This window comes from Erpetoichthys calabaricus, chromosome 3 (genome assembly GCF_900747795.2).
Source record: "Erpetoichthys calabaricus chromosome 3, fErpCal1.3, whole genome shotgun sequence".
Taxonomy (NCBI): Eukaryota; Metazoa; Chordata; class Cladistia; order Polypteriformes; family Polypteridae; genus Erpetoichthys; species Erpetoichthys calabaricus.
This window is the reverse complement of record NC_041396.2, coordinates 189,979,466-189,992,306: the sequence shown is the minus strand read 5'-3', so window position 1 is coordinate 189,992,306 and position 12,841 is coordinate 189,979,466.

Sequence of the window (12,841 nt, the reverse complement as noted above, 5' to 3'; positions counted from 1 at the left end):
TATACAAAGAAAACTAGGTGTGGGAATCTTAATTCACAGAACAATTTAATTTGTAGTATCAGGTCCTGAAGGATGATATGTATGGTTATGGGTAATTTATTTAATTGTAAAGTGATTTTTATAAATATCTGTGCACCTGATATGGATGATAGAGACTTCATCCAAAACGTATTTGCATCCATTCCTAACTTGAACACTCACAAAATTATAATGGCTGGAGACTTTAATTGTGTTTTAAATCCAGACCTGGATAAGTCTTCAGCTACAGGGCTCACAACATCTAACACTGCAAAAATAATCACACAGATTTTAATTGATCATAACTTATCAGACCCATGGAGATTTCTAAATCCATAATTAAGAGCATACTCCTCCTTCTCACCAGTACATCATTGTTACTCAAGAATAGATTATTTCTTTATAGATAACAATTTCTTTCCCACAATCAAATCTTGCAAATACAATGCTATTGTTATCTCTGACCATGCCCCTCTGATCATAGAGCGCAAATCACTGTGCCCTACACACTCACCTTGTAGCTGACATCTTAACCCTCTACCATTAGTTGACGAGAACTGTACAGAATTTATATCCAAGCAAACTGATTTTTTTAGAGACAAATGCATCTTCTGAGGTTTCTGCAGGGATACTTTGAAGGCATTTTTCAAGAGGACATTTTATCTCATATCTTTCCCACAAAAATATAAAACCAAGAAGGCATCAGAGTTAATCAGTGAAATTACCAGAATAGAGCACTAACATGCCACGTCTCTAAATGAGGCACATTTTAGGAACAAACAGGCTTTGCGATCAGAACTCAACCGCTCGACAACAAAAGAAACAGAACAACTCATTTTTAAATTGTGACATTATTACTATGAACATAGAGAGAAGGCTAACAAGATCTTAGTACAACAAATCCATAAGCGGGAAGTTCACAATGCGATATCAGTATTCAACAACACAGACGGAGATAGAATCATTAGCCATGAAAATATAATGCACACATTTAGAGACTACTACAATTACACTCCAAATTTAATCTCCCATCAACACAATTTTTCCATTATTTCAAAATTAAAAACTTTGCTAAACGAAATCTGCCCAGTTTCACTCACCTCCCACCTATTTCTATTCCAGAAGAGATACTGATTAATCTTGGGGACTCAGACAGCATTTCTATAATATATAAAACGTTTTAAAGTCCCTTCCATTTGAAGATTATAGTGTACAGTGGGAAAAGGATCTCTTACTCAACATTTCAGAAAAGGAGTGGAAGGCAGCCACACACAATTTACTCTAGCTCCATATGTGCAAAGCATTCAATTGTTCAACTCATAATGTTTTATTGAGCATATCTATCTCGCTTAAAATTGTCCAAAATGTTTCCAGGGCAAGATTCAACCTGCGAACGTTGCAATCGAGCTCCATCTTCACTAGGCCACATGTTTTGGGCGTGTACCAAATTAACATCTTTCTGGACAAATTTTCTAAATGCCTATCAGACAGACCCTTCCTTCACAATCCTTCCTAACCCACTAACAACTGTGTTTGGTGTACTCCCAGATGGGCTTCTAGTGGAGAAGAACAAACAAACTAATTGCCTTTACTTCACTACTAGCATGTAGACTTATCTTGCTCAACTGGAAGAATCCTAACTCTCCTCTTTTAAGTCAGTGGGTAACTGATGTTACTGTATATACTATTTGAAATTGGAAAAATCACATTCTCACTTACAGGATCAGTTCAAAACTTTTCTAAAACCTGGCAGGACCTAATCAATAATATTTTAGAATAAGCATTCATATTGGGGGAAAAGACTCCTTTCTCTCTTTACTACTCTCAATTGTTTTACTGAGGCTGTTGGCCTTCCTCTCTTTTTCATGGTTGGGGGTTGATTTCAATTTAATTTAGATTTGACTTGATTTTATGGAATGTTATAACCATGTGTACAAAGTGAAGTGACACCTACACCAAAAGTTAAACCTGTAGGATTGTGATATAAAGTATCTCAAATACAGTGCAGTGCATCTGGAAAGTATTCACAGCGCATCACTTTTTCCACATTTTGTTATGTTACAGCCTTATTCCAAAATGGATTAAATTCATTTTTTTCCTCAGAATTCTACACACAACACCCCATAATGACAACGTGAAAAAACTTTACTTGAGGTTTTTGCAAATTTATTAAAAATAAAAAAATTGAGAAAGCACATGTATTCTCAGCCTTTGCCATGAAGCTCAAAATTAAGCTCAGGTGCATCCTGTTTCCCCTGATCATCCTTGAGATGTTTCTGCAGCTTAATTGGAGTCCACCTGTGGTAAATTCAGTTGATTGGACATGATTTGGAAAGGCACGCACCTGTCTATATAAGGTCCCACAGCTGACAATTCATGTCAGAGCACAAACCAAGCATGAAGTCAAAGGAATTGTCTGTAGACCTTCGAGACAGGATTGTCTCGAGGCACAAATCTGGGGAAGGTTACAGAAAAATTTCTGCTGCTTTGAAGGTCCCAATGAGCACAGTGGCCTCCATCATCCATAAGTGGAAAAAGTTCGAAACCACCAGGACTCTTCCTAGAGCTGGCCGGCCATCTAAACTGAGCGATCGGGGGAGAAGGGCCTTAGTCAGGGAGGTGACCAAGAACCCGATGGTCACTCTGTCAGAGCTCCAGAGGTCCTCTGTGGAGAGAGGAGAACCTTCCAGAAGGACAACCATCTCTGCAGCAATCAGGCCTGTATGGTAGAGTGGCCAGACGGAAGCCACTCCTTAGTAAAAGGCACATGGCAGCCCACCTGGAGTTTGCCAAAAGGCACCTGAAGGACTCTCAGACCATGAGAAAGAAAATTCTCTGGTCTGATGAGACAAAGATTGAACTCTTTGGTGTGAATGCTAGGCGTCACATTTGGAGGAAACCAGGCACCGCTCATCACCAGTCCAATACCATCCCTACAGTGAAGCATGGTGGTGGCAGCATCATGCTGTGGGGATGCTTTTCAGTGGCAGGGACTGGGAGACTAGTCAGGATAAAGGGAAAGATGACTGCAGCAATGTACAGAGACATCCTGGATAAAACCTGTTCCAGAGCGCTCTTGACCTCAGACTGGGGAGACGGTTCATCTTTCAGCAGGACAACGACCCTAAGCACACAGTCAAGATATCAAAGGAGTGGCTTCAGGACAACTCTGTGAATGTGCTTGAGTGGCCCAGCCAGAGCCCAGACTTGAATCCGATTGAACATCTCTGGAGAGATCTTAAAATGGCTGTGCACCGACGCTTCCCATCCAACCTGATGGAGCTTGAGAGGTACTGCAAAGAGGAATGGGCGAAACTAGCCAAGGATAGGTGTGCCAAGCTTGTGGCATCATATTCAAAAAGACTTGAGGCTGGAATTGCTGCCAAAGGTGCATCGACAAAGTATTGAGCAAAGGCTGTGAATACTTATGTACATGGGATTTCTCAGTTTTTTTATTTTTAATAAATTTGCAAAAACCTCAAGTAAACTTTTTTCATGTTGTCATTATAGGGTGTTGTGTGTAGAATTCTGAGGAAAAAAATGAATTTAATCCATTTTGGAATAAGGCTGTAACATAACAAAATGTGGAAAAAGTGATGCGCTGTGAATACTTTCCGGATGCACTGTAAATATGAATGTTTGTGATCTTAATATGTAGGCACGTGGTATGTTTGCCTTTCAAAATTTCTGATGGCAAATAACTAATTTGGTCTTTCATATTTTTGCTAAAATGAAATGTTGCAAAAATGTATACACCATATTGACAAAAACTTGGGTGTCTTTGTATAAAAGCTTCACAATACATTTTCAAGGTATATAAAGTCCCACTGACATATAAAACGCTTTATTTTCACAAAACTATATAAAAAGACACTTTCTAATATAATTCATTCAAAAATATTTTATCTTTACAGAGAGATGAACATTCTTCATCCATCCATCCATCCATTATCCAACCCGCTATATCCTAACTACAGGGTCACGGGGATCTGCTGGAGCCAATCCCAGCCAACACAGGGCGCAAGGCAGGAAACAAAACCTGGGCAGGGCGCCAGCCCACCGCAGGGTGTGCACACACACACACCCACACACCAAGCACACATTAGGGACAATTTAGAATCGCCAATGCACCTAACCTGCATGTCTTGAACTGTGGGAGGAAACTGGAGCACCCAGAGGAAACCCATGCAGACACGGGGAGAACATGCAAACTCCATGCAGGGAGGATCCAGGAAGTAAACCTGGGTCTCCTAACTATGAACATTCTTCCATTCTCAATTCTGTTTTGCTGCATTATTACAAAGTGTTGTTAATACACTAGTTCAAGTGTAAAAGATAAAAAATTGTCTTAAAATAAAATATAAAAATATCTTAAAATGTATTAAAGATACACATATAATAGAAGACAAAGGCTTTCTAAATGATGTTGCTAGAATTTTTTTTTTTAAAGGTAAACACCAGCATCATGTTGAAATAACAGTTGTAATGCAGATAGAGTCAAAGAGTGCCCTGGGTCTTTCTTTCTTTCTAAATCAAATATTTAAAGCTTGCCTTGATTAATATTGTGGAGTCAGAATCCCAAACAAATACTTCAAAGCTTTCTGTTTTTTCTACCAAGATATTAAAACTATTTCTTTCAGAAATGGTTCACATGTCCTGCGATGGGTTGGCACCCTACCCGGGATTGGTTCCTGCCTTGTGCCCTGTGTTGGCTGGGATTGGCTCCAGCAGACCCCCGTGACCCTGTGTTCGGATTCAGCGGGTTGGACAATGGATGGATGGATGAATGGTTCACATTTGCTTGCACTTGGACCCAAGTCTGCCCTATAGTAGCATCTCTCCTGTATGACCTGTTTAATGGAGTTTCACACAGGTAAGATACTGTTATATAAGTGATACAGACTTTAATGGTTCAGTAAAAAGTGGACATAAGAGACAATGAAAGATTCAAAGGACTTGACCTCACCTACTCCCAGTAAACAACCCTCAAATATATTAAAGATGCAAGCGCTTAGCCAAGACCCATTGCTTTTTTTCAAACTGTCCTCTCATCTGGGTCAGTAGTCTATGTGGCCTTCATTTCTTTCAACGATAAACACAAATTTTGTAGTGCAAAATATCCCTGGCCAGTCACAGTCCCTCATGACCCATTGACCATTTGTACTAAATTCCTGTCCACCTCTGTTCATGGCATCCCATTCTCTATTTCATACATGGTCATCAGGGGCAGTGACATGCCTCAGTCATTAATCCCATGACTCAAGTCACTCATCCGCTTCATCCATTGCTCATGATTTGTGTCACTGCCTGTCTCCCTGCTACCTTATCCTTCACTTTCTTTGCCAGACCCCTCCTCACTCGGGGGTTTGCTGCATTCACCTCCTTTGGGGGTGGTAGGTTTTGGCAGATGTTGTTTTCAGCAATTTCAGAGATGTCATAGGTCTTCCCACTCCACTATGTCCACAGAACTAATAAAGTCCATTTGGGTGTTTCTCTTACCAGACGAGCAGAAGATCGAAGCTATGACAGAAAACAGGTATTGGCATTCCCAACCATGGTTGCAGGTTCGACACCCGTGCATCTCCCTCACCTCACTTACTCCCCGAGTGCTCTACCGCACAATGTGACGTGCCCAAGCTGCGCCAATTACACACAAGGGAGGGGGGAATCCGTAGAAGCCATTGACGGAAGCAAACCTGAGGAGTGACATACAGAACGCAGAAGACACCCAAAGGCATCCAGCAACCAACCCTGAGCTGCATTATAGATGAAGCAGACTGGGCAAAGCCATGGCCATATGACGAATCAAATTAATTACACTTTCAAAAATAACTGTGCACGAAACTGAGACTCTAAACACCCAATTAAACTGCCTTTGCCAAGCTGCGCTTTCATTACGCTTTCTATTACAACGCCTCTAGTCTTTTGGATTTAATGCATTTAACTTGATAAGCGGGTTAGAAAATTGATGGATAGATCTGTGTCGAGTATAACCGTGGGCGTAATATAAAACACTTGACTGCCAGTGTGAAACGATAGCATTTGAATGGCGAAAGCTAAGAACTGCCATCATGCTTTCTGTCCCCCGAAGAAGTCATTTTTATTATCTTAGCGACTTAAGATAATACTCCACATATTTCCACAAATACTTTTCTATTTCTTTCACTTTTAGTATCTCTGTGTTAAACCCAATAGTGAATAAAATATAGCAAATGGAAATAGGTGGAGGAATTATACTGTGCAACAGACGTTGATAAAAAAAACTCACTGCTTGTTCGAGTCGCATTTCTGTCCGATTTAAATTGTCAAATTAATATTAATGATACTTTAATTTCATATGTGTGTTTTTTGTGCTACTGTGATGTGATGCACACGCCTGGCTGCAGGTAAAGCGTCTGTAACTGTAAATGGCAGAAACTGAGACCAGCGAGTTATTCTTTCTCATCAACCGGGAACAAATTCAAGAGGGGACAGTATCGCGGTCTCTGGCCTTTTAGACACAACAACACATTTCAGCGCTAGACATTGTGTTATGCAGTTAAATTGAAACGCCTGCTATTAATAAAGTATTTTTATGACATCGAGCAATACATGCCACTATACAAGTCGAGGAAGTAAAAGGACAGGGTGGAAGGTCGTTAAAATCTTCAACAAACAGGAGTTTAAACGTTGCCTCTAAATATACATATTGGAAAGAACTGATGCAAATCATACTAACATATTAAAAGTCAGACCCTCAAATGGACATTTCTTAGGAGCAACGCGACCGTCTTACCTCACGTATTTACCAATTGTCTTTTCCCTACTGACGACAATTTTCAAATGTGTGTACGAGGGGGGAACAATAATTACACTGTCGAGCCAAATGATCTGGGCTCAAATTCTGATTGTGTTAATTGTTCAAAACCCTTGAATCAACCCATTGCAGTCAATTGTCTCTTTAATGTGAAATTAGTGGCTCTTGATAACTTACCGTCCGTCGCAATCCTCCAGTCATCATGTTAAGTAAAGGATGAGAGTAAATTATTCTGATGTCTTTCTAAAGTACCCCCTAGGCACTGGGAATAAATGCCTGTGTTACCTTTTGCGACTTCTGATGGCTCTGTTTTCCATCTCTAGCAAGTTAGAAATGCGACTAATTGAATTATTCACGTTCCCGTCAAACGGATTCGGCCATATGTGACATATTGAAATACATACCTGAAAAGCTGAGAAAAAAGCGCATTACCCACTGCGAAAGCCTTTCAGACGCTATACTCTGTTCACAGATAATGGGAAGTAAAACCACGTATTTTAAAACACGGATAGATCTAAAATAATATTTCGGCACATCTGTTTAGTTCATCAAAGACGACAGAATAAAAACGTTGAAAATCATACTAAATACATTTAAGAAGAGCTCATTAGTTTCAATATAATTTTAATGAGCTTAACAACACAACATAGACGGATATTAGCCGCTATTTTACACATACAATTTCAACAATATTTTTATTTAAAAAAAACTGATAATAAAATTTACAGCCTGTGTTGTCTAAAAATGTTATTGTACACGCGTCTTTTAATTGTGGCGAATTACAATACGTTTCTTTATGCCAAAATTCATATTAATAAACCGTATGTGAAACACCCTAATTGTAAATTAAAAATATATATATATATATTTGAAAATACTTTCACTGCATATTTTAAATATAAAATGATTGAAAATGCATTACTTTTCATTTGCAGTTTTACATAACATATAGAGAAGGAACGGTTTCAGTAGTGTCAGGCAGGCACAAGGCACCGGGGTAAAGTTTAAAGCACGTATTAACTTTAAATATCCGTTTGAATTAATGCAATTACTGCTTCTTTCTTCTCGTATTTATTAGTTTGCTTTATCAATGGTAGAAAGGCGGAAATAGAAGCACTAAAGAAGCTCTCTAAAGTCTATAATGTTCATTCAAAAATGCCTACAACTTTGACATCACCTGCTTATGGAGAGATGCTACAGTTTGATCTGAAGATCTCTCTGATAAATAATCAGCATGCAGAAAGCTTTCAAATTTTTTTCCAGTAGTTTTTTTTAAGCCAATAGAGTTTTGAATGCAGCTTTATCATTTTTTATTGATTAGAGTAATCAAGATAAAAGATAGCTGGGTTAAGAGAAGTTCGGCATATCATTAAAGATAACAGTCAGTTAATTTTGATGCGGTGGTAATGGTGGCTGCAATGAAGAGTTCATTTGCATGAGACGCTGAGCCCAGTAACAAGAGGACAAAAATCACTAATTAGGATTGCAAAGTGTCTCCATCTTCTCAAGCACCCTTTAAGAGAAGGGATGATGCAAAGACCCCACTTTTATGTAAATCCGAGCAAGGACATAACAATTCAAAATGTTCCAAAAGGAGTGATTATTTTAATAAAAATGACAATCTGAATATTAGGTTTTTCTACTTCATCTCAAAGAAGACATTGATTTTTTAATTGATTAACTTCCTATGCCCTTAAAGATAATGTATTTCAAGAGAAAATGACAATATAGGAGATTTGGCGCCCGCAGAATGTATTTACTAAATACAAGGCCGCATCTTCTTATATTTCGTTAAAAAGGAGCATTATTATGGTAAACAGGATCGTGTGTCAGATGAAAGCTCATTTAGACACCGTTCTCATTTAGGGCAGTGTAAAATTAAGACTGCATTTTGTTTTTGCTTTTAACATGAAGCAGCTCCTCCTAAAAAGGCAACAATTGATTTATAATGCATCTGTGTTTTTTTTGTTTGTTTTTTTTTCTGTTTTGTTTAAGCTAATGAATTTATGACAAATGATAACAAAAGATAAATCCGTACTGCGTGCAGAGCATTGTACAGGAAAATATCAATTGTTTGTGATGATCGCTTACAGCAAAATCTACAGCGTTATATTAATACTTTAACTGTATAAATGGATCTACGCTTTTCATCTATAAACTTTTCAGTTACTTTGACACTGTGCTGGTTCATTTTATACGAGCGATTTAGCTGTCTAGGGACGTAATTAGAACGCTCAACAGAAAAATCGGTTACTATAAATTATATATATATATATATATATATATATATATATATATATATATATATATATATATATATATTCACAACTCTCCCTCTTCCATTCCCGCCTAGTTTTTAAAATGGGATTTATTAAACAAATCAACTCAGAGAACAGTTAAGTGTCGCTTTAAAACATTAACTTATAGAACACTTTCAGTTAGTTATAGGAGGTTGATTAATATATAATCAAGGTACTTATTATTATGTTCCGCTTAGTAATTATGAAAATGTCATAATTCTGTCCAGTTCAAAGTGCTGCCGCTAGCGACACAATCATGGGGGATATATGGTGCAATACTTACATCTTTTTTATGCGAGCTAAGACAGGCGATGAAAGTTAATCCTACATTTGCATTACGTTTGTCACTTCAGAAAGCATTCTGTGAATTGAATCCTGCACCTCTAAAGGTCAGAACAACACACACACACTCTCTCTCTCTCTTCTTTCTCCTCACACTCACACACATTTACACGCACACACACACGCACGCACACACATTTATTACAATTACTAGCAGTTAAAAGCATATTAGGTTTGAGCACTAACCAGCGTCTTTTCTTTCTCATCGTTTTCTTTAGGGGTTAACTCAAAACCTTTCTTGCCTTTTCCTCCAGTTCTTTCTCAATGGACAAAAAAGAAGAGGGGAAAAAAGGAAAAATAGCAGTAAAGTTATGCAGAAGTTATTCTATATCCCCTTAGCCAGTCTTAATCCCCGAAAACCTCTTTCTTTTATACCAGAACTGTGCCTCTTTTCTTGTTTTTTGCTTTCCATACAAAATAAAGTCAGTCTGTATTTAATGGTTATGGCTGGATGTGAGGGGGATTTTGCAAATGCGAGGCCTTTTGCTCTGAAATATTGCTCTCTACGTCGTGTGAGTCTACCAACCCACCACGACCTCATATTCTTCCTCGGGTGTCTGACTCGAATGACAAACTAGCTGATTTTTCAGTACATAGCTGGGAAATGTAGTGAGTGATAATAGAGATTTCTCTTTCATTTTTTACGCTTGACTTGGTTATTGTTGCTTTTCTTTTCCCGTGATTCCTTCAGAGGATTAGCTCTGACTTCCCCACTACTGGCGGTCAAAGTGGCCCAAACTCTGGATGACAATTGATGGGGATCAAGGGATTGCTATTCTGCGCCTATAAGAACTGATTTGTGCCGGAGAAACTCATCAAGACGAGGAATAATAACGGCATGTGGGGGAAAAGAGGAGCGCATTCACTTAAAGTGGATGCTCCCAACTTTGCTTTTATCACCGGGTGAAAAAAAAGATAAATAAGAATAACGAATTGCTTTTGGCAAACAGCTTCTTGTTTTTTTCTGTAGAGTCGAGTATATATGTAAAAAAGGAAGCTGGTAGGAAAAAGTTAAATATGAGAGTCACTTTCCAAAATGCATAGGCACATACACATTCACTTCACACTTTAGAGTAGCTTCCCTAATACCTGATGCTCTCGGGCAAAGCGATCGAGACGTACCATTTATTTTTGTTATACATTGTAACGTTTAAACTTGAGAACGTGACGATTGGGCATTTATTTTATTTCATTTTATTTTCCCCGAGACTGTTCGCATTCTTTCTTATATTATCTGATAATTCTGGTTCTCAGTTCACCTCATTAGGGCCCTGCTTTCCCCTGAATGGAGTTCGTGTCTTCTCCCCGTATCAGTACTGATTCTCTCTGGGGAATGTGGCTTTTCAGAAGTAACAAGTAGTGATGAAAATTTACAAATCTAATTTGAATCGGGGTATGATAGTTTGGCAGGGTGTGTGCAGGAGTATTGCTGCGACTGACTGTCATCCAGGCCGGGGTTGGGAACAGCCATGTACTCCAAGTCGATTTCTGTGACTATGCAGAGGAAATAAAGAAAGAAAGGGATGGGAAGATGACAAAAGAAATATCAGAAAACGAATGGATATTGTAAGTTATATGGAGAATGCAACATTCTGAGGCAATATTGGACGGAAAACGATTACTGAATAGAGTTGACGAACTGGAAATAGTGATGCAAAACACACGTTTCTTTCCTTTTTGGAGACATATTGTTACTTTCATTCTGTTACTTTAAATGTGTGTATATCGCATGGTATATCGATAAATTTCCACTGTCAGTTTATTTAGGCACAGTTCTGGTTTACACATCTAAAACATCAAATCAGATGATGTCTAGATAGAATGCAGGTAAGCGCGACATTGGAGTATATGCACCGTATAGTCGGCTGCAGGTTCGGATCTTTAATCTACACTCACAACGGATTTGTCTGATTGATAATTCTCTGTGATTGGCTAAGTGGGATTTTTATATTTTATAAGCTACGAATCCCGACCCAGACAAGCATATACGTGTTCCGTTCGTAGCCTACCCCCGTCTTCACTTCGGTTCTCCAAGGACTTGAAAGCATTATCAATGTAAGACTTGTAAATTGAGTTTAACTAAGTGTATGAATATGTCCGGCTAAGGATCGCCAAAGCTGGTTCTTACTACCAGAAACTCCTCAATAACACCCTCACCCTTCTACCCCACCGCTTCAAACCTGAACAGGATTAACCGGGCCCGATAATAATAATAATAGTTGGATATTTCTTCATTAGTGCAACTGTCCCACTGATCACTTGAACAGTCGTTTAATCTATCTGAAATACAGCGCATCTCAGTGAAGTGAAGCAAATAATTCGCGACTGTCAAGCGATTAATTGCATTCCATACAAATAACAGTGGATACAATCATCGACGTCTAACGTTTATTGCGCATTTCATGGCACGCCAATCAAAAATGCTTTCCACCATTTCAGATAAGCGATGTATTTCATTAATTTGAATTACAGTCGCGTCGGGGCTCTGTGTACCGCAAGTGTAGCAGAATGAAATTACGCACAACATCTCTTGTCCTTCCAGAAGGGTTCGTCGCGCCCTATTCTTCGAAAAGCAGCTAAGGTCTTATATAGAGTGGGTAACACGGTGCCGCAGTGCTTAACTACTCTTGATCTGCCTTTGCGCAACTTCTCTCAGTTTTCGCGTACTTTTACCGAATCCTCCGGTTTTTCTACAAACCCCAAATGATGCGCTTTTAAGTTGATTAACACCTTTAAATTGACTGAAAGTTGATGACTGTAGGCGTGTGTAAACTGGAACTGCGATATGGGGGCGTCCTCGGCCGATTTCTGCCTAAAGCCCGACGATGCAGCGTTTGGTACAGATCGACAGACCGATCGTAAAGGTGGTACTGGTCTAAGCAGGCTGTGCAAGTGGATAGAGGTGTAGTTTTTATTACGCTCGACTTTCATACGTATATGTTAATAAGATGACGAAAACGTTTTGTCACTTAATAATCGTGCTCCTGCAAACACAGTGTTGTAAGAACAGTCCAAACACTTCACATCTGCATCATGTTACCGAATTCATCATCACAGATCAGCCGAGTAGAATATTTGCCAAACATAAGAAGGCTGTGGTGCTGCTCGCTGCCGCAGCGAACCACACTGTCATCTCAAATGTTTTAGTTCGATTCCCATATGTGGTTACTCCTGATTGAAACCAGCATTTGATAATTGTCTTTAAGTGGGAGTTTCCGACAAAAACTGCAAGAATAACGACTCCAATGTTCTAGCCCGTGTCTGTGCATGGTTGCATTAAGTGATGCTCAGTCTAAAGCTGGTACCTTACTTTTTATTTTATGGTGTCATGCAGTACTTTAACTAAATCTTTCGGGAAATGATGCTGGTGTGAGTGGAATAACCC